Genomic DNA, 24,621 nt, shown 5'->3' on the forward strand with positions numbered 1-24,621 from the left:
CATGCAGCGCAGCCGCGCATTTTCTTGCATTTCGGATTGTGCTCCTGCATAACCACACATGCTAAGTCACATGAAAAGGGTTCCATGGTCCCACTCCGACTCGCACAGCTGCTGGGATGTGCCCAGCTACAATGACAATTTCGCAGCAGATAATGAAATCCCATCAATCCAGGCAAAAATCAATGGTAAGCTGAGTCTATCTTCTCAGACTCTTTTCAACCAGAAATGTATCTTTGACTGCATGAGAATATATGTTCGGTTATGATTTGGTCAAATCACCATGAGCTGCTTGACATTACTTCAATTTCGATTCTTGCTTTGCTGAATGATTTCACCCATTGCTGGAAACAGGACAACTTCCACATTTACACGGAACACAAAACACACCGGACTACAGAGAAAATGCACAAAGCTGAGCAGGCCGTGTTCCACATTATACCGTGCAGCATCGTTTCAGTCACTGTGTCTGTTTTGCAGAATAAGAGTTCCAAAGAATGTTCTCCACCCTAAAACCGGAGGTAGCATTACAACCCGAGAACGACAGATCACATTGGGAGGATGCTCTGACCTCGGGGCCAGTTCGAGATGCCACTTTCCTTGCCTTTTACCTTAACCGTGCAATTGGCTGCAGGGATGTTCACACCTGGACATGAGCCACATCGATACCAACTGAATAGGAAACCTGTGTGGGAATCGACAAGAAGCGACTCAATAAATTTTGCTAAACTCCATGATGCTTATTAGAAATGCAGTTTCTGCTCACGTCAATTTAAAAGGCAGTTTCTGAACATGGTAACAGAAGTTCCTACTCACCCCACCCCCACTGCGGAAGAGGTGCTAACTGCCCTTGACTGCTTTTTGTTCTCAATGTGAAGAGCTCTCCCGCATGAGTCACCTTCACGTCTCTTGTTGCTGAGTGACTCACAAAGAAGGAGTTTCACCAGAGCTGCAACTGCCTCACTTTCCCACTCGCCCTCCCGTTTACATTTTCCTGCTCGTCAGTGATTTAAAGAAAACCAAAAGGTTGCGATGTCATTCTGTAGCCTCTCTGTCAATTCCTCCGTTACAGTTCCAACATGGCTTAGATCTCGGGGCTCACCTTAATACTAGCGACGCTATGAAATCACAAGTCCAGAGGTTCCTCTGAGAGTGTAATTTCTTTCATTGCTGTTGCTGATTGAATGAGTCACTATAACGTGCGAACTGATCCAAACCATGATTCAGCACCTCTGCTGCCAATTCTCGCACGTTGAATAACGACAGGCAGCTTCCAAATGAGGCCTTGCAGAGACGACTTTGGGGTACATTTGTCAGACAGACTAGTTGAGGAATCCGTGGCGTACTGTGACATCAGCTCATCAGCTTCTTCCCTGTCTTTGAACCGGCCCGCCTGCGCAAGGAATGCAAATGCGGTATTGCCTTTTGTGGAAGATTCAGAACGCGGTAACTACACTCTGAAACAGAATGGCATATGATCAGACCCAGCTTGGAGAAAACCTTTACAATGCTTTGCAAACGAATTTAATGGAATTGCATTACATTTCACAAAGAGAGCAGATTTGTTCGAGCGATTTCGAAGGCAGGTTTGCAGATGGGAAAGCAAGCAAGAAAGCTCCGTTCTTGTCCGTGTAAAAGGCTGCAATTGAAGAACAAAGCAGTTTCTGCCCAGTTTCGAACTGGGGACCTTTCGCGTGTTAGGCGAATGTGATGACCACTACACTACAGAAACAAGCCTGTGCCGGCCGCGCCGCGGCTCTGTGGCATCCAGCACTGAAAGTTGAAGCCATTCTACGTTTCACCTTTCTTTTTCCAATAGCGCGTTGTTGTCCAGGGTAATTGACATCTTGAAAAATTTTTAAAAAACAAACGTGAAATTGGTGACAAAATATAGACAAGGATGTGGTCAATGTTTGGACTGTAGAGTGAGGTGGAATAGGCTGGGACAAGTTTCCCGGCAGCATAACGGCTGCGACATGATTTTATGGAAGGGTTTTGAACTGAGTATTTACGTGTTTTACCCAAGCTAGGGTGAGTTGGAAACTCGGGAGCATAGGTTTAAGGTGAGTGCTCTGAAATTGACAAAGGAACTGAGGCACATTTCCCACACACAAGGTTGTGCGTGTATGGAATGAGCTACCAGAGGAAGTGGAGGAGGCTATTGCACTCAGAAAATTGCAATGGTAATCGGATCAGTTTCTGGATAGGATGGGTTCAGAGGGATTGAGGCCAAATGCTGGGGAACGGGACTTGTTTAACTTTGGATATGTGGTGAGCATGGATGAGATACCCCAAAGTATCTGTTTCCACGCGGTGTACCCCAATAACGTTGTGTTTGAAAGGATTACTTTTTAGCGGAGCTTGCCTTCGCAGTCTGTAGCACAATCATTTAGACTGTTCGACTGCTCACGGGAAAGGTAGTATTGTGAAACACTGCAGAAACGAACGACTTCCTTACTTTTGCTGTGACTGACCATACTTCGTGAAGTTTTCCCAGATCCTCAGTTGAGGATTTTTGCTGCTGGAAGTTACCTCAGAAGCCCTGTTAACTCGTAATGTATTGAGCGAATCGCAAACAGAAAGCATTTAACACGGAACACAAACAAAACTGGCATACCTAATGCATGTTCAGACACAGCGAAGCATGAATGCTAAATGTGAGACAGTCCGAGGACATGAGGCATAAAGTAACCTCACAACTAACAACTGGGCAATTCCAAACTACTCTTTCAAACATACTGCCGCCTTAGTGCACCACCACTTCCCAGACAATGCTGAAAAGAGAGAAAGAAGGAATATAATAATTATGGGCCATAAAAAAGTGAATTTCACCAATCACAGTCTCGATTAGATTACCTTTCCCTTCCGGTGTCTCCAAGACGGAAATGAAGGAAATGGGAGAAATTCAATAACACATTCAGTGGAAAGAATTTCCCATTCGCCAGAAAGCCAAATAACGATGAATCGACTCAGCGCAGGACTTTGTTTCACAACAGCGATGAAATAACAGTCTCCATTCGGTTCCAGTAAAAACTCAACTTGCCTGGAACGTAAACCAAGCGCTGAGCTGTTTGCGATTTTCTGCAGGGGTGGCGAGCACCATCATGACAGCAGAGAGACTTCACAAAATACCCCTGGAACATCAACGCAGCGGGGATCGAAGCAGCATTTTAACGATGCTGCGGCGGTGGAGCTGACCAGCTGAAATGGCAGTGGTGGGATTCGAACTCGCCATGTACAGAACAGGAACCGGGATCCAGCGCCTTAGACCGCTCGGCCACGCTACCAAACCGCGCCGCCGCGCATTTTCTTGCATTTCGGATTGTGCTCCTGCATAACCACACATGCTAAGTCACATGAAAAGGGTTCCATGGTCCCACTCCGACTCGCACAGCTGCTGGGATGTGCCCAGCTACAATGACAATTTCGCAGCAGATAATGAAATCCCATCAATCCAGGCAAAAATCAATGGTAAGCTGAGTCTATCTTCTCAGACTCTTTTCAACCAGAAATGTATCTTTGACTGCATGAGAATATATGTTCGGTTATGATTTGGTCAAATCACCATGAGCTGCTTGACATTACTTCAATTTCGATTCTTGCTTTGCTGAATGATTTCACCCATTGCTGGAAACAGGACAACTTCCACATTTACACGGAACACAAAACACACCGGACTACAGAGAAAATGCACAAAGCTGAGCAGGCCGTGTTCCACATTATACCGTGCAGCATCGTTTCAGTCACTGTGTCTGTTTTGCAGAATAAGAGTTCCAAAGAATGTTCTCCACCCTAAAACCGGAGGTAGCATTACAACCCGAGAACGACAGATCACATTGGGAGGATGCTCTGACCTCGGGGCCAGTTCGAGATGCCACTTTCCTTGCCTTTTACCTTAACCGTGCAATTGGCTGCAGGGATGTTCACACCTGGACATGAGCCACATCGATACCAACTGAATAGGAAACCTGTGTGGGAATCGACAAGAAGCGACTCAATAAATTTTGCTAAACTCCATGATGCTTATTAGAAATGCAGTTTCTGCTCACGTCAATTTAAAAGGCAGTTTCTGAACATGGTAACAGAAGTTCCTACTCACCCCACCCCCACTGCGGAAGAGGTGCTAACTGCCCTTGAGTGCTTTTTGTTCTCAATGTGAAGAGCTCTCCCGCATGAGTCACCTTCACGTCTCTTGTTGCTGAGTGACTCACAAAGAAGGAGTTTCACCAGAGCTGCAACTGCCTCACTTTCCCACTCGCCCTCCCGTTTACATTTTCCTGCTCGTCAGTGATTTAAAGAAAACCAAAAGGTTGCGATGTCATTCTGTAGCCTCTCTGTCAATTCCTCCGTTACAGTTCCAACATGGCTTAGATCTCGGGGCTCACCTTAATACTAGCGACGCTATGAAATCACAAGTCCAGAGGTTCCTCTGAGAGTGTAATTTCTTTCATTGCTGTTGCTGATTGAATGAGTCACTATAACGTGCGAACTGATCCAAACCATGATTCAGCACCTCTGCTGCCAATTCTCGCACGTTGAATAACGACAGGCAGCTTCCAAATGAGGCCTTGCAGAGACGACTTTGGGGTACATTTGTCAGACAGACTAGTTGAGGAATCCGTGGCGTACTGTGACATCAGCTCATCAGCTTCTTCCCTGTCTTTGAACCGGCCCGCCTGCGCAAGGAATGCAAATGCGGTATTGCTTTTTGTGGAAGATTCAGAACGCGGTAACTACACTCTGAAACAGAATGGCATATGATCAGACCCAGCTTGGAGAAAACCTTTACAATGCTTTGCAAACGAATTTAATGGAATTGCATTACATTTCACAAAGAGAGCAGATTTGTTCGAGCGATTTCGAAGGCAGGTTTGCAGATGGGAAAGCAAGCAAGAAAGCTCCGTTCTTGTCCGTGTAAAAGGCTGCAATTGAAGAACAAAGCAGTTTCTGCCCAGTTTCGAACTGGGGACCTTTCGCGTGTTAGGCGAATGTGATGACCACTACACTACAGAAACAAGCCTGTGCCGGCCGCGCCGCGGCTCTGTGGCATCCAGCACTGAAAGTTGAAGCCATTCTACGTTTCACCTTTCTTTTTCCAATAGCGCGTTGTTGTCCAGGGTAATTGACATCTTGAAAAATTTTTAAAAAACAAACGTGAAATTGGTGACAAAATATAGACAAGGATCTGGTCAATGTTTGGACTGTAGAGTGAGGTGGAATAGGCTGGGACAAGTTTCCCGGCAGCATAACGGCTGCGACATGATTTTATGGAAGGGTTTTGAACTGAGTATTTACGTGTTTTACCCAAGCTAGGGTGAGTTGGAAACTCGGGAGCATAGGTTTAAGGTGAGTGCTCTGAAATTGACAAAGGAACTGAGGCACATTTCCCACACACAAGGTTGTGCGTGTATGGAATGAGCTACCAGAGGAAGTGGAGGAGGCTATTGCACTCAGAAAATTGCAATGGTAATCGGATCAGTTTCTGGATAGGATGGGTTCAGAGGGATTGAGGCCAAATGCTGGGGAACGGGACTTGTTTAACTTTGGATATGTGGTGAGCATGGATGAGATACACCAAAGTATCTGTTTCCACGCGGTGTACCCCAATAACGTTGTGTTTGAAAGGATTACTTTTTAGCGGAGCTTGCCGTCGCAGTCTGTAGCACAATCATTTAGACTGTTCGACTGCTCACGGGAAAGGTAGTATTGTGAAACACTGCAGAAACGAACGACTTCCTTACTTTTGCTGTGACTGACCATACTTCGTGAAGTTTTCCCAGATCCTCAGTTGAGGATTTTTGCTGCTGGAAGTTACCTCAGAACCCCTGTTAACTCGTAATGTATTGAGCGAATCGCAAACAGAAAGCATTTAACACGGAACACAAACAAAACTGGCATACCTAATGCATGTTCAGACACAGCGAAGCATGAATGCTAAATGTGAGACAGTCCGAGGGCATGAGGCATAAAGTAACCTCACAACTAACAACTGGGCAATTCCAAACTACTCTTTCAAACATACTGCCGCCTTAGTGCACCACCACTTCCCAGACAATGCTGAAAAGAGAGAAAGAAAGAATATAATAAGTATGGGCCATAAAAAAGTGAATTTCACCAATCACAGTCTCGATTAGATTACCTTTCCCTTCCGGTGTCTCCAAGACGGAAATGAAGGAAATGGGAGAAATTCAATAACATATTCAGTGGAAAGAATTTCCCATTCGCCAGAAAGCCAAATAACGATGAATCGACTCAGCGCAGGACTTTGTTTCACAACAGCGATGAAATAACAGTCTCCATTCGGTTCCAGTAAAAACTCAACTTGCCTGGAACGTAAACCAAGCGCTGAGCTGTTTGCGATTTTCTGCAGGGGTGGCGAGCACCATCATGACAGCAGAGAGACTTCACAAAATACCCCTGGAACATCAACGCAGCGGGGATCGAAGCAGCATTTTAACGATGCTGCGGCGGAGGAGCTGACCAGCCGAAATGGCAGTGGTGGGATTCGAACTCGCCATTTACAGAACAGGAACCGGGATCCAGCGCCTTAGACCGCTCGGCCACACTACCAGACCGCGCCGCCGCGCATTTTCTTGCATTTCGGATTGTGCTCCTGCATAACCACACATGCTAAGTCACATGAAAAGGGTTCCATGGTCCCACTCCGACTCGCACAGCTGCTGGGATGTGCCCAGCTACAATGACAATTTCGCAGCAGATAATGAAATCCCATCAATCCAGGCAAAAATCAATGGTAAGCTGAGTCTATCTTCTCAGACTCTTTTCAACCAGAAATGTATCTTTGACTGCATGAGAATATATGTTCGGTTATGATTTGGTCAAATCACCATGAGCTGCTTGACATTACTTCAATTTCGATTCTTGCTTTGCTGAATGATTTCACCCATTGCTGGAAACAGGACAACTTCCACATTTACACGGAACACAAAACACACCGGACTACAGAGAAAATGCACAAAGCTGAGCAGGCCGTGTTCCACATTATACCGTGCAGCATCGTTTCAGTCACTGTGTCTGTTTTGCAGAATAAGAGTTCCAAAGAATGTTCTCCACCCTAAAACCGGAGGTAGCATTACAACCGAGAACGACAGATCACATTGGGAGGATGCTCTGACCTCGGGGCCAGTTCGAGATGCCACTTTCCTTGCCTTTTACCTTAACCGTGCAATTGGCTGCAGGGATGTTCACACCTGGACATGAGCCACATCGATACCAACTGAATAGGAAACCTGTGTGGGAATCGACAAGAAGCGACTCAATAAATTTTGCTAAACTCCATGATGCTTATTAGAAATGCAGTTTCTGCTCACGTCAATTTAAAAGGCAGTTTCTGAACATGGTAACAGAAGTTCCTACTCACCCCACCCCCACTGCGGAAGAGGTGCTAACTGCCCTTGAGTGCTTTTTGTTCTCAATGTGAAGAGCTCTCCCGCATGAGTCACCTTCACGTCTCTTGTTGCTGAGTGACTCACAAAGAAGGAGTTTCACCAGAGCTGCAACTGCCTCACTTTCCCACTCGCCCTCCCGTTTACATTTTCCTGCTCGTCAGTGATTTAAAGAAAACCAAAAGGTTGCGATGTCATTCTGTAGCCTCTCTGTCAATTCCTCCGTTACAGTTCCAACATGGCTTAGATCTCGGGGCTCACCTTAATACTAGCGACGCTATGAAATCACAAGTCCAGAGGTTCCTCTGAGAGTGTAATTTCTTTCATTGCTGTTGCTGATTGAATGAGTCACTATAACGTGCGAACTGATCCAAACCATGATTCAGCACCTCTGCTGCCAATTCTCGCACGTTGAATAACGACAGGCAGCTTCCAAATGAGGCCTTGCAGAGACGACTTTGGGGTACATTTGTCAGACAGACCAGTTGAGGAATCCGTGGCGTACTGTGACATCAGCTCATCAGCTTCTTCCCTGTCTTTGAACCGGCCCGCCTGCGCAAGGAATGCAAATGCGGTATTGCTTTTTGTGGAAGATTCAGAACGCGGTAACTACACTCTGAAACAGAATGGCATATGATCAGACCCAGCTTGGAGAAAACCTTTACAATGCTTTGCAAACGAATTTAATGGAATTGCATTACATTTCACAAAGAGAGCAGATTTGTTCGAGCGATTTCGAAGGCAGGTTTGCAGATGGGAAAGCAAGCAAGAAAGCTCCGTTCTTGTCCGTGTAAAAGGCTGCAATTGAAGAACAAAGCAGTTTCTGCCCAGTTTCGAACTGGGGACCTTTCGCGTGTTAGGCGAATGTGATGACCACTACACTACAGAAACAAGCCTGTGCCGGCCGCGCCGCGGCTCTGTGGCATCCAGCACTGAAAGTTGAAGCCATTCTACGTTTCACCTTTCTTTTTCCAATAGCGCGTTGTTGTCCAGGGTAATTGACATCTTGAAAAATTTTTAAAAAACAAACGTGAAATTGGTGACAAAATATAGACAAGGATCTGGTCAATGTTTGGACTGTAGAGTGAGGTGGAATAGGCTGGGACAAGTTTCCCGGCAGCATAACGGCTGCGACATGATTTTATGGAAGGGTTTTGAACTGAGTATTTACGTGTTTTACCCAAGCTAGGGTGAGTTGGAAACTCGGGAGCATAGGTTTAAGGTGAGTGCTCTGAAATTGACAAAGGAACTGAGGCACATTTCCCACACACAAGGTTGTGCGTGTATGGAATGAGCTACCAGAGGAAGTGGAGGAGGCTATTGCACTCAGAAAATTGCAATGGTAATCGGATCAGTTTCTGGATAGGATGGGTTCAGAGGGATTGAGGCCAAATGCTGGGGAACGGGACTTGTTTAACTTTGGATATGTGGTGAGCATGGATGAGATACCCCAAAGTATCTGTTTCCACGCGGTGTACCCCAATAACGTTGTGTTTGAAAGGATTACTTTTTAGCGGAGCTTGCCTTCGCAGTCTGTAGCACAATCATTTAGACTGTTCGACTGCTCACGGGAAAGGTAGTATTGTGAAACACTGCAGAAACGAACGACTTCCTTACTTTTGCTGTGACTGACCATACTTCGTGAAGTTTTCCCAGATCCTCAGTTGAGGATTTTTGCTGCTGGAAGTTACCTCAGAAGCCCTGTTAACTCGTAATGTATTGAGCGAATCGCAAACAGAAAGCATTTAACACGGAACACAAACAAAACTGGCATACCTAATGCATGTTCAGACACAGCGAAGCATGAATGCTAAATGTGAGACAGTCCGAGGGCATGAGGCATAAAGTAACCTCACAACTAACAACTGGGCAATTCCAAACTACTCTTTCAAACATACTGCCGCCTTAGTGCACCACCACTTCCCAGACAATGCTGAAAAGAGAGAAAGAAAGAATATAATAAGTATGGGCCATAAAAAAGTGAATTTCACCAATCACAGTCTCGATTAGATTACCTTTCCCTTCCGGTGTCTCCAAGACGGAAATGAAGGAAATGGGAGAAATTCAATAACATATTCAGTGGAAAGAATTTCCCATTCGCCAGAAAGCCAAATAACGATGAATCGACTCAGCGCAGGACTTTGTTTCACAACAGCGATGAAATAACAGTCTCCATTCGGTTCCAGTAAAAACTCAACTTGCCTGGAACGTAAACCAAGCGCTGAGCTGTTTGCGATTTTCTGCAGGGGTGGCGAGCACCATCATGACAGCAGAGAGACTTCACAAAATACCCCTGGAACATCAACGCAGCGGGGATCGAAGCAGCATTTTAACGATGCTGCGGCGGTGGAGCTGACCAGCTGAAATGGCAGTGGTGGGATTCGAACTCGCCATGTACAGAACAGGAACCTGGATCCAGCGCCTTAGACCGCTCGGCCACACTACCAGACAGCGCCGCCGCGCATTTTCTTGCATTTCGGATTGTGCTCCTGCATAACCACACATGCTAAGTCACATGAAAAGGGTTCCATGGTCCCACTCCGACTCGCACAGCTGCTGGGATGTGCCCAGCTACAATGACAATTTCGCAGCAGATAATGAAATCCCATCAATCCAGGCAAAAATCAATGGTAAGCTGAGTCTATCTTCTCAGACTCTTTTCAACCAGAAATGTATCTTTGACTGCATGAGAATATATGTTCGGTTATGATTTGGTCAAATCACCATGAGCTGCTTGACATTACTTCAATTTCGATTCTTGCTTTGCTGAATGATTTCACCCATTGCTGGAAACAGGACAACTTCCACATTTACACGGAACACAAAACACACCGGACTACAGAGAAAATGCACAAAGCTGAGCAGGCCGTGTTCCACATTATACCGTGCAGCATCGTTTCAGTCACTGTGTCTGTTTTGCAGAATAAGAGTTCCAAAGAATGTTCTCCACCCTAAAACCGGAGGTAGCATTACAACCCGAGAACGACAGATCACATTGGGAGGATGCTCTGACCTCGGGGCCAGTTCGAGATGCCACTTTCCTTGCCTTTTACCTTAACCGTGCAATTGGCTGCAGGGATGTTCACACCTGGACATGAGCCACATCGATACCAACTGAATAGGAAACCTGTGTGGGAATCGACAAGAAGCGACTCAATAAATTTTGCTAAACTCCATGATGCTTATTAGAAATGCAGTTTCTGCTCACGTCAATTTAAAAGGCAGTTTCTGAACATGGTAACAGAAGTTCCTACTCACCCCACCCCCACTGCGGAAGAGGTGCTAACTGCCCTTGAGTGCTTTTTGTTCTCAATGTGAAGAGCTCTCCCGCATGAGTCACCTTCACGTCTCTTGTTGCTGAGTGACTCACAAAGAAGGAGTTTCACCAGAGCTGCAACTGCCTCACTTTCCCACTCGCCCTCCCGTTTACATTTTCCTGCTCGTCAGTGATTTAAAGAAAACCAAAAGGTTGCGATGTCATTCTGTAGCCTCTCTGTCAATTCCTCCGTTACAGTTCCAACATGGCTTAGATCTCGGGGCTCACCTTAATACTAGCGACGCTATGAAATCACAAGTCCAGAGGTTCCTCTGAGAGTGTAATTTCTTTCATTGCTGTTGCTGATTGAATGAGTCACTATAACGTGCGAACTGATCCAAACCATGATTCAGCACCTCTGCTGCCAATTCTCGCACGTTGAATAACGACAGGCAGCTTCCAAATGAGGCCTTGCAGAGACGACTTTGGGGTACATTTGTCAGACAGAGTAGTTGAGGAATCCGTGGCGTACTGTGACATCAGCTCATCAGCTTCTTCCCTGTCTTTGAACCGGCCCGCCTGCGCAAGGAATGCAAATGCGGTATTGCTTTTTGTGGAAGATTCAGAACGCGGTAACTACACTCTGAAACAGAATGGCATATGATCAGACCCAGCTTGGAGAAAACCTTTACAATGCTTTGCAAACGAATTTAATGGAATTGCATTACATTTCACAAAGAGAGCAGATTTGTTCGAGCGATTTCGAAGGCAGGTTTGCAGATGGGGAAAGCAAGCAAGAAAGCTCCGTTCTTGTCCGTGTAAAAGGCTGCAATTGAAGAACAAAGCAGTTTCTGCCCAGTTTCGAACTGGGGACCTTTCGCGTGTTAGGCGAATGTGATGACCACTACACTACAGAAACAAGCCTGTGCCGGCCGCGCCGCGGCTCTGTGGCATCCAGCACTGAAAGTTGAAGCCATTCTACGTTTCACCTTTCTTTTTCCAATAGCGCGTTGTTGTCCAGGGTAATTGACATCTTGAAAAATTTTAAAAAAAAAACGTGAAATTGGTGACAAAATATAGACAAGGATCTGGTCAATGTTTGGACTGTAGAGTGAGGTGGAATAGGCTGGGACAAGTTTCCCGGCAGCATAACGGCTGCGACATGATTTTATGGAAGGGTTTTGAACTGAGTATTTACGTGTTTTACCCAAGCTAGGGTGAGTTGGAAACTCGGGAGCATAGGTTTAAGGTGAGTGCTCTGAAATTGACAAAGGAACTGAGGCACATTTCCCACACACAAGGTTGTGCGTGTATGGAATGAGCTACCAGAGGAAGTGGAGGAGGCTATTGCACTCAGAAAATTGCAATGGTAATCGGATCAGTTTCTGGATAGGATGGGTTCAGAGGGATTGAGGCCAAATGCTGGGGAACGGGACTTGTTTAACTTTGGATATGTGGTGAGCATGGATGAGATACCCCAAAGTATCTGTTTCCACGCGGTGTACCCCAATAACGTTGTGTTTGAAAGGATTACTTTTTAGCGGAGCTTGCCTTCGCAGTCTGTAGCACAATCATTTAGACTGTTCGACTGCTCACGGGAAAGGTAGTATTGTGAAACACTGCAGAAACGAACGACTTCCTTACTTTTGCTGTGACTGACCATACTTCGTGAAGTTTTCCCAGATCCTCAGTTGAGGATTTTTGCTGCTGGAAGTTACCTCAGAACCCCTGTTAACTCGTAATGTATTGAGCGAATCGCAAACAGAAAGCATTTAACACGGAACACAAACAAAACTGGCATACCTAATGCATGTTCAGACACAGCGAAGCATGAATGCTAAATGTGAGACAGTCCGAGGGCATGAGGCATAAAGTAACCTCACAACTAACAACTGGGCAATTCCAAACTACTCTTTCAAACATACTGCCGCCTTAGTGCACCACCACTTCCCAGACAATGCTGAAAAGAGAGAAAGAAGGAATATAATAATTATGGGCCATAAAAAAGTGAATTTCACCAATCACAGTCTCGATTAGATTACCTTTCCCTTCCGGTGTCTCCAAGACGGAAATGAAGGAAATGGGAGAAATTCAATAACATATTCAGTGGAAAGAATTTCCCATTCGCCAGAAAGCCAAATAACGATGAATCGACTCAGCGCAGGACTTTGTTTCACAACAGCGATGAAATAACAGTCTCCATTCGGTTCCAGTAAAAACTCAACTTGCCTGGAACGTAAACCAAGCGCTGAGCTGTTTGCGATTTTCTGCAGGGGTGGCGAGCACCATCATGACAGCAGAGAGACTTCACAAAATACCCCTGGAACATCAACGCAGCGGGGATCGAAGCAGCATTTTAACGATGCTGCGGCGGTGGAGCTGACCAGCTGAAATGGCAGTGGTGGGATTCGAACTCGCCATGTACAGAACAGGAACCTGGATCCAGCGCCTTAGACCGCTCGGCCACACTACCAGACAGCGCCGCCGCGCATTTTCTTGCATTTCGGATTGTGCTCCTGCATAACCACACATGCTAAGTCACATGAAAAGGGTTCCATGGTCCCACTCCGACTCGCACAGCTGCTGGGATGTGCCCAGCTACAATGACAATTTCGCAGCAGATAATGAAATCCCATCAATCCAGGCAAAAATCAATGGTAAGCTGAGTCTATCTTCTCAGACTCTTTTCAACCAGAAATGTATCTTTGACTGCATGAGAATATATGTTCGGTTATGATTTGGTCAAATCACCATGAGCTGCTTGACATTACTTCAATTTCGATTCTTGCTTTGCTGAATGATTTCACCCATTGCTGGAAACAGGACAACTTCCACATTTACACGGAACACAAAACACACCGGACTACAGAGAAAATGCACAAAGCTGAGCAGGCCGTGTTCCACATTATACCGTGCAGCATCGTTTCAGTCACTGTGTCTGTTTTGCAGAATAAGAGTTCCAAAGAATGTTCTCCACCCTAAAAACCGGAGGTAGCATTACAACCCGAGAACGACAGATCACATTGGGAGGATGCTCTGACCTCGGGGCCAGTTCGAGATGCCACTTTCCTTGCCTTTTACCTTAACCGTGCAATTGGCTGCAGGGATGTTCACACCTGACATGAGCCACATCGATACCAACTGAATAGGAAACCTGTGTGGGAATCGACAAGAAGCGACTCAATAAATTTTGCTAAACTCCATGATGCTTATTAGAAATGCAGTTTCTGCTCACGTCAATTTAAAAGGCAGTTTCTGAACATGGTAACAGAAGTTCCTACTCACCCCACCCCCACTGCGGAAGAGGTGCTAACTGCCCTTGAGTGCTTTTTGTTCTCAATGTGAAGAGCTCTCCCGCATGAGTCACCTTCACGTCTCTTGTTGCTGAGTGACTCACAAAGAAGGAGTTTCACCAGAGCTGCAACTGCCTCACTTTCCCACTCGCCCTCCCGTTTACATTTTCCTGCTCGTCAGTGATTTAAAGAAAACCAAAAGGTTGCGATGTCATTCTGTAGCCTCTCTGTCAATTCCTCCGTTACAGTTCCAACATGGCTTAGATCTCGGGGCTCACCTTAATACTAGCGACGCTATGAAATCACAAGTCCAGAGGTTCCTCTGAGAGTGTAATTTCTTTCATTGCTGTTGCTGATTGAATGAGTCACTATAACGTGCGAACTGATCCAAACCATGATTCAGCACCTCTGCTGCCAATTCTCGCACGTTGAATAACGACAGGCAGCTTCCAAATGAGGCCTTGCAGAGACGACTTTGGGGTACATTTGTCAGACAGACCAGTTGAGGAATCCGTGGCGTACTGTGACATCAGCTCATCAGCTTCTTCCCTGTCTTTGAACCGGCCCGCCTGCGCAAGGAATGCAAATGCGGTATTGCTTTTTGTGGAAGATTCAGAACGCGGTAACTACACTCTGAAACAGAATGGCATATGATCAGACCCAGCTTGGAGAAAACCTTTACAATGCTTTGCAAACGAATTTAATGGAATTGCATTACATTTCACAAAGAGAGCAGATTTGTTCGAGCGATTTCGAAGGCAGGTTTGCAGATGGGAAAGCAAGCAAGAAAGCTCCGTTCTTGTCCGTGTAAAAGGCTGCAATTGAAGAACAAAGCAGTTTCTGCCCAGTTTCGAACTGGGGACCTTTCGCGTGTTAGGCGAATGTGATGACCACTACACTACAGAAACAAGCCTGTGCCGGCCGCGCCGCGGCTCTGTGGCATCCAGCACTGAAAGTTGAAGCCATTCTCCGTTTCACCTTTCTTTTTCCAATAGCGCGTTGTTGTCCAGGGTAATTGACATCTTGAAAAATTTTTAAAAAACAAACGTGAAATTGGTGACAAAATATAGACAAGGATGTGGTCAATGTTTGGACTGTAGAGTGAGGTGGAATAGGCTGGGACAAGTTTCCCGGCAGCATAACGGCTGCGACATGATTTTATGGAAGGGTTTTGAACTGAGTATTTACGTGTTTTACCCAAGCTTGGGTGAGTTGGAAACTCGGGAGCATAGGTTTAAGGTGAGTGCTCTGAAATTGACAAAGGAACTGAGGCACATTTCCCACACACAAGGTTGTGCGTGTATGGAATGAGCTACCAGAGGAAGTGGAGGAGGCTATTGCACTCAGAAAATTGCAATGGTAATCGGATCAGTTTCTGGATAGGATGGGTTCAGAGGGATTGAGGCCAAATGCTGGGGAACGGGACTTGTTTAACTTTGGATATGTGGTGAGCATGGATGAGATACCCAAAGTATCTGTTTCCACGCGGTGTACCCCAATAACGTTGTGTTTGAAAGGATTACTTTTTAGCGGAGCTTGCCTTCGCAGTCTGTAGCACAATCATTTAGACTGTTCGACTGCTCACGGGAAAGGTAGTATTGTGAAACACTGCAGAAACGAACGACTTCCTTACTTTTGCTGTGACTGACCATACTTCGTGAAGTTTTCCCAGATCCTCAGTTGAGGATTTTTGCTGCTGGAAGTTACCTCAGAACCCTGTTAACTCGTAATGTATTGAGCGAATCGCAAACAGAAAGCATTTAACACGGAACACAAACAAAACTGGCATACCTAATGCATGTTCAGACACAGCGAAGCATGAATGCTAAATGTGAGACAGTCCGAGGGCATGAGGCATAAAGTAACCTCACAACTAACAACTGGGCAATTCCAAACTACTCTTTCAAACATACTGCAGCCTTAGTGCACCACCACTTCCCAGACAATGCTGAAAAGAGAGAAAGAAAGATATAATAAGTATGGGCCATAAAAAAGTGAATTTCACCAATCACAGTCTCGATTAGATTACCTTTCCCTTCCGGTGTCTCCAAGACGGAAATGAAGGAAATGGGAGAAATTCAATAACATATTCAGTGGAAAGAATTTCCCATTCGCCAGAAAGCCAAATAACGATGAATCGACTCAGCGCAGGACTTTGTTTCACAACAGCGATGAAATAACAGTCTCCATTCGGTTCCAGTAAAAACTCAACTTGCCTGGAACGTAAACCAAGCGCTGAGCTGTTTGCGATTTTCTGCAGGGGTGGCGAGCACCATCATGACAGCAGAGAGACTTCACAAAATACCCCCTGGAACATCAACGCAGCGGGGATCGAAGCAGCATTTTAACGATGCTGCGGCGGAGGAGCTGACCAGCTGAAATGGCAGTGGTGGGATTCGAACTCGCCATGTACAGAACAGGAACCTGGATCCAGCGCCTAGACCGCTCGGCCACACTACCAGACGCGCCGCCGCGCATTTTCTTGCATTTCGGATTGTGCTCCTGCATAACCACACATGCTAAGTCACATGAAAAGGGTTCCATGGTCCCACTCCGACTCGCACAGCTGCTGGGATGTGCCCAGCTACAATGACAATTTCGCAGCAGATAATGAAATCCCATCAATCCAGGCAAAAATCAATGGTAAGCTGAGTCTATCTTCTCAGACTCTTTTCAACCAGAAATGTATCTTTGACTGCATGAGAATATATGTTCGGTTATGATTTGGTCAAATCACCATGAGCTGCTTGACATTACTTCAATTTCGATTCTTGCTTTGCTGAATGATTTCACCCATTGCTGGAAACAGGACAACTTCCACATTTACACGGAACACAAAACACACCGGACTACAGAGAAAATGCACAAAGCTGAGCAGGCCGTGTTCCACATTATACCGTGCAGCATCGTTTCAGTCACTGTGTCTGTTTTGCAGAATAAGAGTTCCAAAGAATGTTCTCCACCCTAAAACCGGAGGTAGCATTACAACCCGAGAACGACAGATCACATTGGGAGGATGCTCTGACCTCGGGGCCAGTTCGAGATGCCACTTTCCTTGCCTTTTACCTTAACCGTGCAATTGGCTGCAGGGATGTTCACACCTGGACATGAGCCACATCGATACCAACTGAATAGGAAACCTGTGTGGGAATCGACAAGAAGCGACTCAATAAATTTTGCTAAACTCCATGATGCTTATTAGAAATGCAGTTTCTGCTCACGTCAATTTAAAAGGCAGTTTCTGAACATGGTAACAGAAGTTCCTACTCACCCCACCCCCACTGCGGAAGAGGTGCTAACTGCCCTTGAGTGCTTTTTGTTCTCAATGTGAAGAGCTCTCCCGCATGAGTCACCTTCACGTCTCTTGTTGCTGAGTGACTCACAAAGAAGGAGTTTCACCAGAGCTGCAACTGCCTCACTTTCCCACTCGCCCTCCCGTTTACATTTTCCTGCTCGTCAGTGATTTAAAGAAAACCAAAAGGTTGCGATGTCATTCTGTAGCCTCTCTGTCAATTCCTCCGTTACAGTTCCAACATGGCTTAGATCTCGGGGCTCACCTTAATACTAGCGACGCTATGAAATCACAAGTCCAGAGGTTCCTCTGAGAGTGTAATTTCTTTCATTGCTGTTGCTGATTGAATGAGTCACTATAACGTGCGAACTGATCCAAACCATGATTCAGCACCTCTGCTGCCAATTCTCGCACGTTGAATAACGACAGGCAGCTTCCAAATGAGGCCTTGCAGAGACGACTTTGGGATACATTTGTCAGACAGACCAGTTGAGGAATCCGTGGCGTACTGTGACATCAGCTCATCAGCTTCTTCCCTGTCTTTGAACCGGCCCGCCTGCGCAAGGAATGCAAATGCGGTATTGCTTTTTGTGGAAGATTCAGAACGCGGTAACTACACTCTGAAACAGAATGGCATATGATCAGACCCAGCTTGGAGAAAACCTTTACAATGCTTTGCAAACGAATTTAATGGAATTGCATTACATTTCACAAAGAGAGCAGATTTGTTCGAGCGATTTCGAAGGCAGGTTTGCAGATGGGAAAGCAAGCAAGAAAGCTCCGTTCTTGTCCGTGTAAAAGGCTGCAATTGAAGAACAAAGCAGTTTCTGCCCAGTTTCGAACTGGGGACCTTTCGCGTGTTAGGCGAATGTGATGACCACTACACTACAGAAACAAGCCTGTGCCGGCCGCGCCGCGGCTCTGTGGCATCCAGCACTGAAAGTGAAGCCATTCTACGTTTCACCTTTCTTTTTCCAATAGCGCGTTGTTGTCCAGGGTAATTGACATCTTGAAAAATTTTAAAAAACAAACGTGAAATTGGTGACAAAATATAGACAAGGATCTGGTCAATGTTTGGACTGTAGAGTGAGGTGGAATAGGCTGGGACAAGTTTCCCGGCAGCATAACGGCTGCGACATGATTTTATGGAAGGGTTTTGAACTGAGTATTTACGTGTTTTTACCCAAGCTAGGGTGAGTTGGAAACTCGGGAGCATAGGTTTAAGGTGAGTGCTCTGAAATTGACAAAGGAACTGAGGCACATTTCCCACACACAAGGTTGTGCGTGTATGGAATGAGCTACCAGAGGAAGTGGAGGAGGCTATTGCACTCAGAAAATTGCAATGGTAATCGGATCAGTTTCTGGATAGGATGGGTTCAGAGGGATTGAGGCCAAATGCTGGGGAACGGGACTTGTTTAACTTTGGATATGTGGTGAGCATGGATGAGATACCCCAAAGTATCTGTTTCCACGCGGTGTACCCCAATAACGTTGTGTTTGAAAGGATTACTTTTTAGCGGAGCTTGCCTTCGCAGTCTGTAGCACAATCATTTAGACTGTTCGACTGCTCACGGGAAAGGTAGTATTGTGAAACACTGCAGAAACGAACGACTTCCTTACTTTTGCTGTGACTGACCATACTTCGTGAAGTTTTCCCAGATCCTCAGTTGAGGATTTTTGCTGCTGGAAGTTACCTCAGAACCCCTGTTAACTCGTAATGTATTGAGCGAATCGCAAACAGAAAGCATTTAACACGGAACACAAACAAAACTGGCATACCTAATGCATGTTCAGACACAGCGAAGCATGAATGCTAAATGTGAGACAGTCCGAGGGCATGAGGCATAAAGTAACCTCACAACTAACAACTGGGCAATTCCAAACTACTCTTTCAAACATACTGCAGCCTTAGTGCACCACCACTTCCCAGACAATGCTGAAAAGAGAGAAAGAAAGAATATAATAAGTATGGGCCATAAAAAAGTGAATTTCACCAATCACAGTCTCGATTAGATTACCTTTCCCTTCCGGTGTCTCCAAGACGGAAATGAAGGAAATGGGAGAAATTCAATAACATATTCAGTGGAAAGAATTTCCCATTCGCCAGAAAGCCAAATAACGATGAATCGACTCAGCGCAGGACTTTGTTTCACAACAGCGATGAAATAACAGTCTCCATTCGGTTCCAGTAAAAACTCAACTTGCCTGGAACGTAAACCAAGCGCTGAGCTGTTGCGATTTTCTGCAGGGGTGGCGAGCACCATCATGACAGCAGAGAGACTTCACAAAATACCCTGGAACATCAACGCAGCGGGGATCGAAGCAGCATTTTAACGATGCTGCGGCGGTGGAGCTGACCAGCTGAAATGGCAGTGGTGGGATTCGAACTCGCCATTTACAGAACAGGAACCTGGATCCAGCGCCTTAGACCGCTCGGCCACACTACCAGACCGCGCCGCCGCGCATTTTCTTGCATTTCGGATTGTGCTCCTGCATAACCACACATGCTAAGTCACATGAAAAGGGTTCCATGGTCCCACTCCGACTCGCACAGCTGCTGGATGTGCCCAGCTACAATGACAATTTCGCAGCAGATAATGAAATCCCATCAATCCAGGCAAAAATCAATGGTAAGCTGAGTCTATCTTCTCAGACTCTTTTCAACCAGAAATGTATCTTTGACTGCATGAGAATATATGTTCGGTTATGATTTGGTCAAATCACCATGAGCTGCTTGACATTACTTCAATTTCGATTCTTGCTTTGCTGAATGATTTCACCCATTGCTGGAAACAGGACAACTTCCACATTTACACGGAACACAAAACACACCGGACTACAGAGAAAATGCACAAAGCTGAGCAGGCCGTGTTCCACATTATACCGTGCAGCATCGTTTCAGTCACTGTGTCTGTTTTGCAGAATAAGAGTTCCAAAGAATGTTCTCCACCCTAAAACCGGAGGTAGCATTACAACCCGAGAACGACAGATCACATTGGGAGGATGCTCTGACCTCGGGGCCAGTTCGAGATGCACTTTCCTTGCCTTTTACCTTAACCGTGCAATTGGCTGCAGGGATGTTCACACCTGGACATGAGCCACATCGATACCAACTGAATAGGAAACCTGTGTGGGAATCGACAAGAAGCGACTCAATAAATTTTGCTAAACTCCATGATGCTTATTAGAAATGCAGTTTCTGCTCACGTCAATTTAAAAGGCAGTTTCTGAACATGGTAACAGAAGTTCCTACTCACCCCACCCCCACTGCGGAAGAGGTGCTAACTGCCCTTGAGTGCTTTTTGTTCTCAATGTGAAGAGCTCTCCCGCATGAGTCACCTTCACGTCTCTTGTTGCTGAGTGACTCACAAAGAAGGAGTTTCACCAGAGCTGCAACTGCCTCACTTTCCCACTCGCCCTCCCGTTTACATTTTCCTGCTCGTCAGTGATTTAAAGAAAACCAAAAGGTTGCGATGTCATTCTGTAGCCTCTCTGTCAATTCCTCCGTTACAGTTCCAACATGGCTTAGATCTCGGGGCTCACCTTAATACTAGCGACGCTATGAAATCACAAGTCCAGAGGTTCCTCTGAGAGTGTAATTTCTTTCATTGCTGTTGCTGATTGAATGAGTCACTATAACGTGCGAACTGATCCAAACCATGATTCAGCACCTCTGCTGCCAATTCTCGCACGTTGAATAACGACAGGCAGCTTCCAAATGAGGCCTTGCAGAGACGACTTTGGGGTACATTTGTCAGACAGACCAGTTGAGGAATCCGTGGCGTACTGTGACATCAGCTCATCAGCTTCTTCCCTGTCTTTGAACCGGCCCGCCTGCGCAAGGAATGCAAATGCGGTACTGCTTTTTGTGGAAGATTCAGAACGCGGTAACTACACTCTGAAACAGAATGGCATATGATCAGACCCAGCTTGGAGAAAACCTTTACAATGCTTTGCAAACGAATTTAATGGAATTGCATTACATTTCACAAAGAGAGCAGATTTGTTCGAGCGATTTCGAAGGCAGGTTTGCAGATGGGAAAGCAAGCAAGAAAGCTCCGTTCTTGTCCGTGTAAAAGGCTGCAATTGAAGAACAAAGCAGTTTCTGCCCAGTTTCGAACTGGGGACCTTTCGCGTGTTAGGCGAATGTGATGACCACTACACTACAGAAACAAGCCTGTGCCGGCCGCGCCGCGGCTCTGTGGCATCCAGCACTGAAAGTTGAAGCCATTCTACGTTTCACCTTTCTTTTTCCAATAGCGCGTTGTTGTCCAGGGTAATTGACATCTTGAAAAATTTTTTAAAAAACAAACGTGAAATTGGTGACAAAATATAGACAAGGATCTGGTCAATGTTTGGACTGTAGAGTGAGGTGGAATAGGCTGGGACAAGTTTCCCGGCAGCATAACGGCTGCGACATGATTTTATGGAAGGGTTTTGAACTGAGTATTTACGTGTTTTACCCAAGCTAGGGTGAGTTGGAAACTCGGGAGCATAGGTTTAAGGTGAGTGCTCTGAAATTGACAAAGGAACTGAGGCACATTTCCCACACACAAGGTTGTGCGTGTATGGAATGAGCTACCAGAGGAAGTGGAGGAGGCTATTGCACTCAGAAAATTGCAATGGTAATCGGATCAGTTTCTGGATAGGATGGGTTCAGAGGGATTGAGGCCAAATGCTGGGGAACGGGACTTGTTTAACTTTGGATATGTGGTGAGCATGGATGAGATACCCCAAAGTATCTGTTTCCACGCGGTGTACCCCAATAACGTTGTGTTTGAAAGGATTACTTTTTAGCGGAGCTTGCCTTCGCAGTCTGTAGCACAATCATTTAGACTGTTCGACTGCTCACGGGAAAGGTAGTATTGTGAAACACTGCAGAAACGAACGACTTCCTTACTTTTGCTGTGACTGACCATACTTCGTGAAGTTTTCCCAGATCCTCAGTTGAGGATTTTTGCTGCTGGAAGTTACCTCAGAACCCCTGTTAACTCGTAATGTATTGAGCGAATCGCAAACAGAAAGCATTTAACACGGAACACAAACAAAACTGGCATACCTAATGCATGTTCAGACACAGCGAAGCATGAATGCTAAATGTGAGACAGTCCGAGGGCATGAGGCATAAAGTAACCTCACAACTAACAACTGGGCAATTCCAAACTACTCTTTCAAACATACTGCAGCCTTAGTGCACCACCACTTCCCAGACAATGCTGAAAAGAGAGAAAGAAAGAATATAATAAGTATGGGCCATAAAAAAGTGAATTTCACCAATCACAGTCTCGATTAGATTACCTTCCCTTCCGGTGTCTCCAAGACGGAAATGAAGGAAATGGGAGAAATTCAATAACATATTCAGTGGAAAGAATTTCCCATTCGCCAGAAAGCCAAATAACGATGAATCGACTCAGCGCAGGACTTTGTTTCACAACAGCGATGAAATAACAGTCTCCATTCGGTTCCAGTAAAAACTCAACTTGCCTGGAACGTAAACCAAGCGCTGAGCTGTTTGCGATTTTCTGCAGGGGTGGCGAGCACCATCATGACAGCAGAGAGACTTCACAAATACCCCTGGAACATCAACGCAGCGGGGATCGAAGCAGCATTTTAACGATGCTGCGGCGGTGGAGCTGACCAGCTGAAATGGCAGTGGTGGGATTCGAACTCGCCATTACAGACAGGAACCTGGATCCAGCGCCTTAGACCGCTCGGCCACACTACCAGACAGCGCGGCGCCATTTTCTTGCATTTCGGATTGTGCTCCTGCATAACCACACATGCTAAGTCACATGAAAAGGGTTCCATGGTCCCACTCCGACTCGCACAGCTGCTGGGATGTGCCCAGCTACAATGACAATTTCGCAGCAGATAATGAAATCCCATCAATCCAGGCAAAAATCAATGGTAAGCTGAGTCTATCTTCTCAGACTCTTTTCAACCAGAAATGTATCTTTGACTGCATGAGAATATATGTTCGGTTATGATTTGGTCAAATCACCATGAGCTGCTTGACATTACTTCAATTTCGATTCTTGCTTTGCTGAATGATTTCACCCATTGCTGGAACAGGACAACTTCCACATTTACACGGAACACAAAACACACCGGACTACAGAGAAAATGCACAAAGCTGAGCAGGCCGTGTTCCACATTATACCGTGCAGCATCGTTTCAGTCACTGTGTCTGTTTTGCAGAATAAGAGTTCCAAAGAATGTTCTCCACCCTAAAACCGGAGGTAGCATTACAACCCGAGAACGACAGATCACATTGGGAGGATGCTCTGACCTCGGGGCCAGTTCGAGATGCCACTTTCCTTGCCTTTTACCTTAACCGTGCAATTGGCTGCAGGGATGTTCACACCTGGACATGAGCCACATCGATACCAACTGAATAGGAAACCTGTGTGGGAATCGACAAGAAGCGACTCAATAAATTTTGCTAAACTCCATGATGCTTATTAGAAATGCAGTTTCTGCTCACGTCAATTTAAAAGGCAGTTTCTGAACATGGTAACAGAAGTTCCTACTCACCCCACCCCCACTGCGGAAGAGGTGCTAACTGCCCTTGAGTGCTTTTTGTTCTCAATGTGAAGAGCTCTCCCGCATGAGTCACCTTCACGTCTCTTGTTGCTGAGTGACTCACAAAGAAGGAGTTTCACCAGAGCTGCAACTGCCTCACTTTCCCACTCGCCCTCCCGTTTACATTTTCCTGCTCGTCAGTGATTTAAAGAAAACCAAAAGGTTGCGATGTCATTCTGTAGCCTCTCTGTCAATTCCTCCGTTACAGTTCCAACATGGCTTAGATCTCGGGGCTCACCTTAATACTAGCGACGCTATGAAATCACAAGTCCAGAGGTTCCTCTGAGAGTGTAATTTCTTTCATTGCTGTTGCTGATTGAATGAGTCACTATAACGTGCGAACTGATCCAAACCATGATTCAGCACCTCTGCTGCCAATTCTCGCACGTTGAATAACGACAGGCAGCTTCCAAATGAGGCCTTGCAGAGACGACTTTGGGGTACATTTGTCAGACAGACCAGTTGAGGAATCCGTGGCGTACTGTGACACCAGCTCATCAGCTTCTTCCCTGTCTTTGAACCGGCCCGCCTGCGCAAGGAATGCAAATGCGGTACTGCTTTTTGTGGAAGATTCAGAACGCGGTAACTACACTCTGAAACAGAATGGCATATGATCAGACCCAGCTTGGAGAAAACCTTTACAATGCTTTGCAAACGAATTTAATGGAATTGCATTACATTTCACAAAGAGAGCAGATTTGTTCGAGCGATTTCGAAGGCAGGTTTGCAGATGGGAAAGCAAGCAAGAAAGCTCCGTTCTTGTCCGTGTAAAAGGCTGCAATTGAAGAACAAAGC

At 45.8% G+C, this 24,621-nt stretch overlaps 7 non-coding genes across 7 annotated transcripts; all 7 read right to left on the reverse strand.

The window, feature by feature from the left end:
- Nucleotides 1–1,656: 1,656 nt before the first annotated feature.
- trnav-aac (transfer RNA valine (anticodon AAC)) lies at nt 1,657–1,729 on the reverse strand. Its single transcript has one exon. It is a non-coding gene; the product is annotated as a tRNA-Val (tRNA).
- A 3,210-nt stretch (nt 1,730–4,939) lies between these two features.
- On the reverse strand, nt 4,940–5,012 carry trnav-aac (transfer RNA valine (anticodon AAC)). The gene has a single exon. It is a non-coding gene; the product is annotated as a tRNA-Val (tRNA).
- A 3,209-nt stretch (nt 5,013–8,221) lies between these two features.
- On the reverse strand, nt 8,222–8,294 carry trnav-aac (transfer RNA valine (anticodon AAC)). Its single transcript has one exon. It is a non-coding gene; the product is annotated as a tRNA-Val (tRNA).
- A 3,211-nt stretch (nt 8,295–11,505) lies between these two features.
- Nucleotides 11,506–11,578, reverse strand: trnav-aac (transfer RNA valine (anticodon AAC)). The gene has a single exon. It is a non-coding gene; the product is annotated as a tRNA-Val (tRNA).
- Nucleotides 11,579–14,787: 3,209 nt separating this feature from the next.
- Nucleotides 14,788–14,860, reverse strand: trnav-aac (transfer RNA valine (anticodon AAC)). Its single transcript has one exon. It is a non-coding gene; the product is annotated as a tRNA-Val (tRNA).
- A 3,206-nt stretch (nt 14,861–18,066) lies between these two features.
- On the reverse strand, nt 18,067–18,139 carry trnav-aac (transfer RNA valine (anticodon AAC)). Its single transcript has one exon. It is a non-coding gene; the product is annotated as a tRNA-Val (tRNA).
- Nucleotides 18,140–21,344: 3,205 nt separating this feature from the next.
- Nucleotides 21,345–21,417, reverse strand: trnav-aac (transfer RNA valine (anticodon AAC)). The gene has a single exon. It is a non-coding gene; the product is annotated as a tRNA-Val (tRNA).
- Nucleotides 21,418–24,621: the final 3,204 nt, after the last annotated feature.

The sequence above is a fragment of the Hemiscyllium ocellatum genome, unplaced genomic scaffold, assembly GCF_020745735.1.
Source record: "Hemiscyllium ocellatum isolate sHemOce1 unplaced genomic scaffold, sHemOce1.pat.X.cur. scaffold_233_pat_ctg1, whole genome shotgun sequence".
NCBI lineage: Eukaryota > Metazoa > Chordata > Chondrichthyes > Orectolobiformes > Hemiscylliidae > Hemiscyllium > Hemiscyllium ocellatum.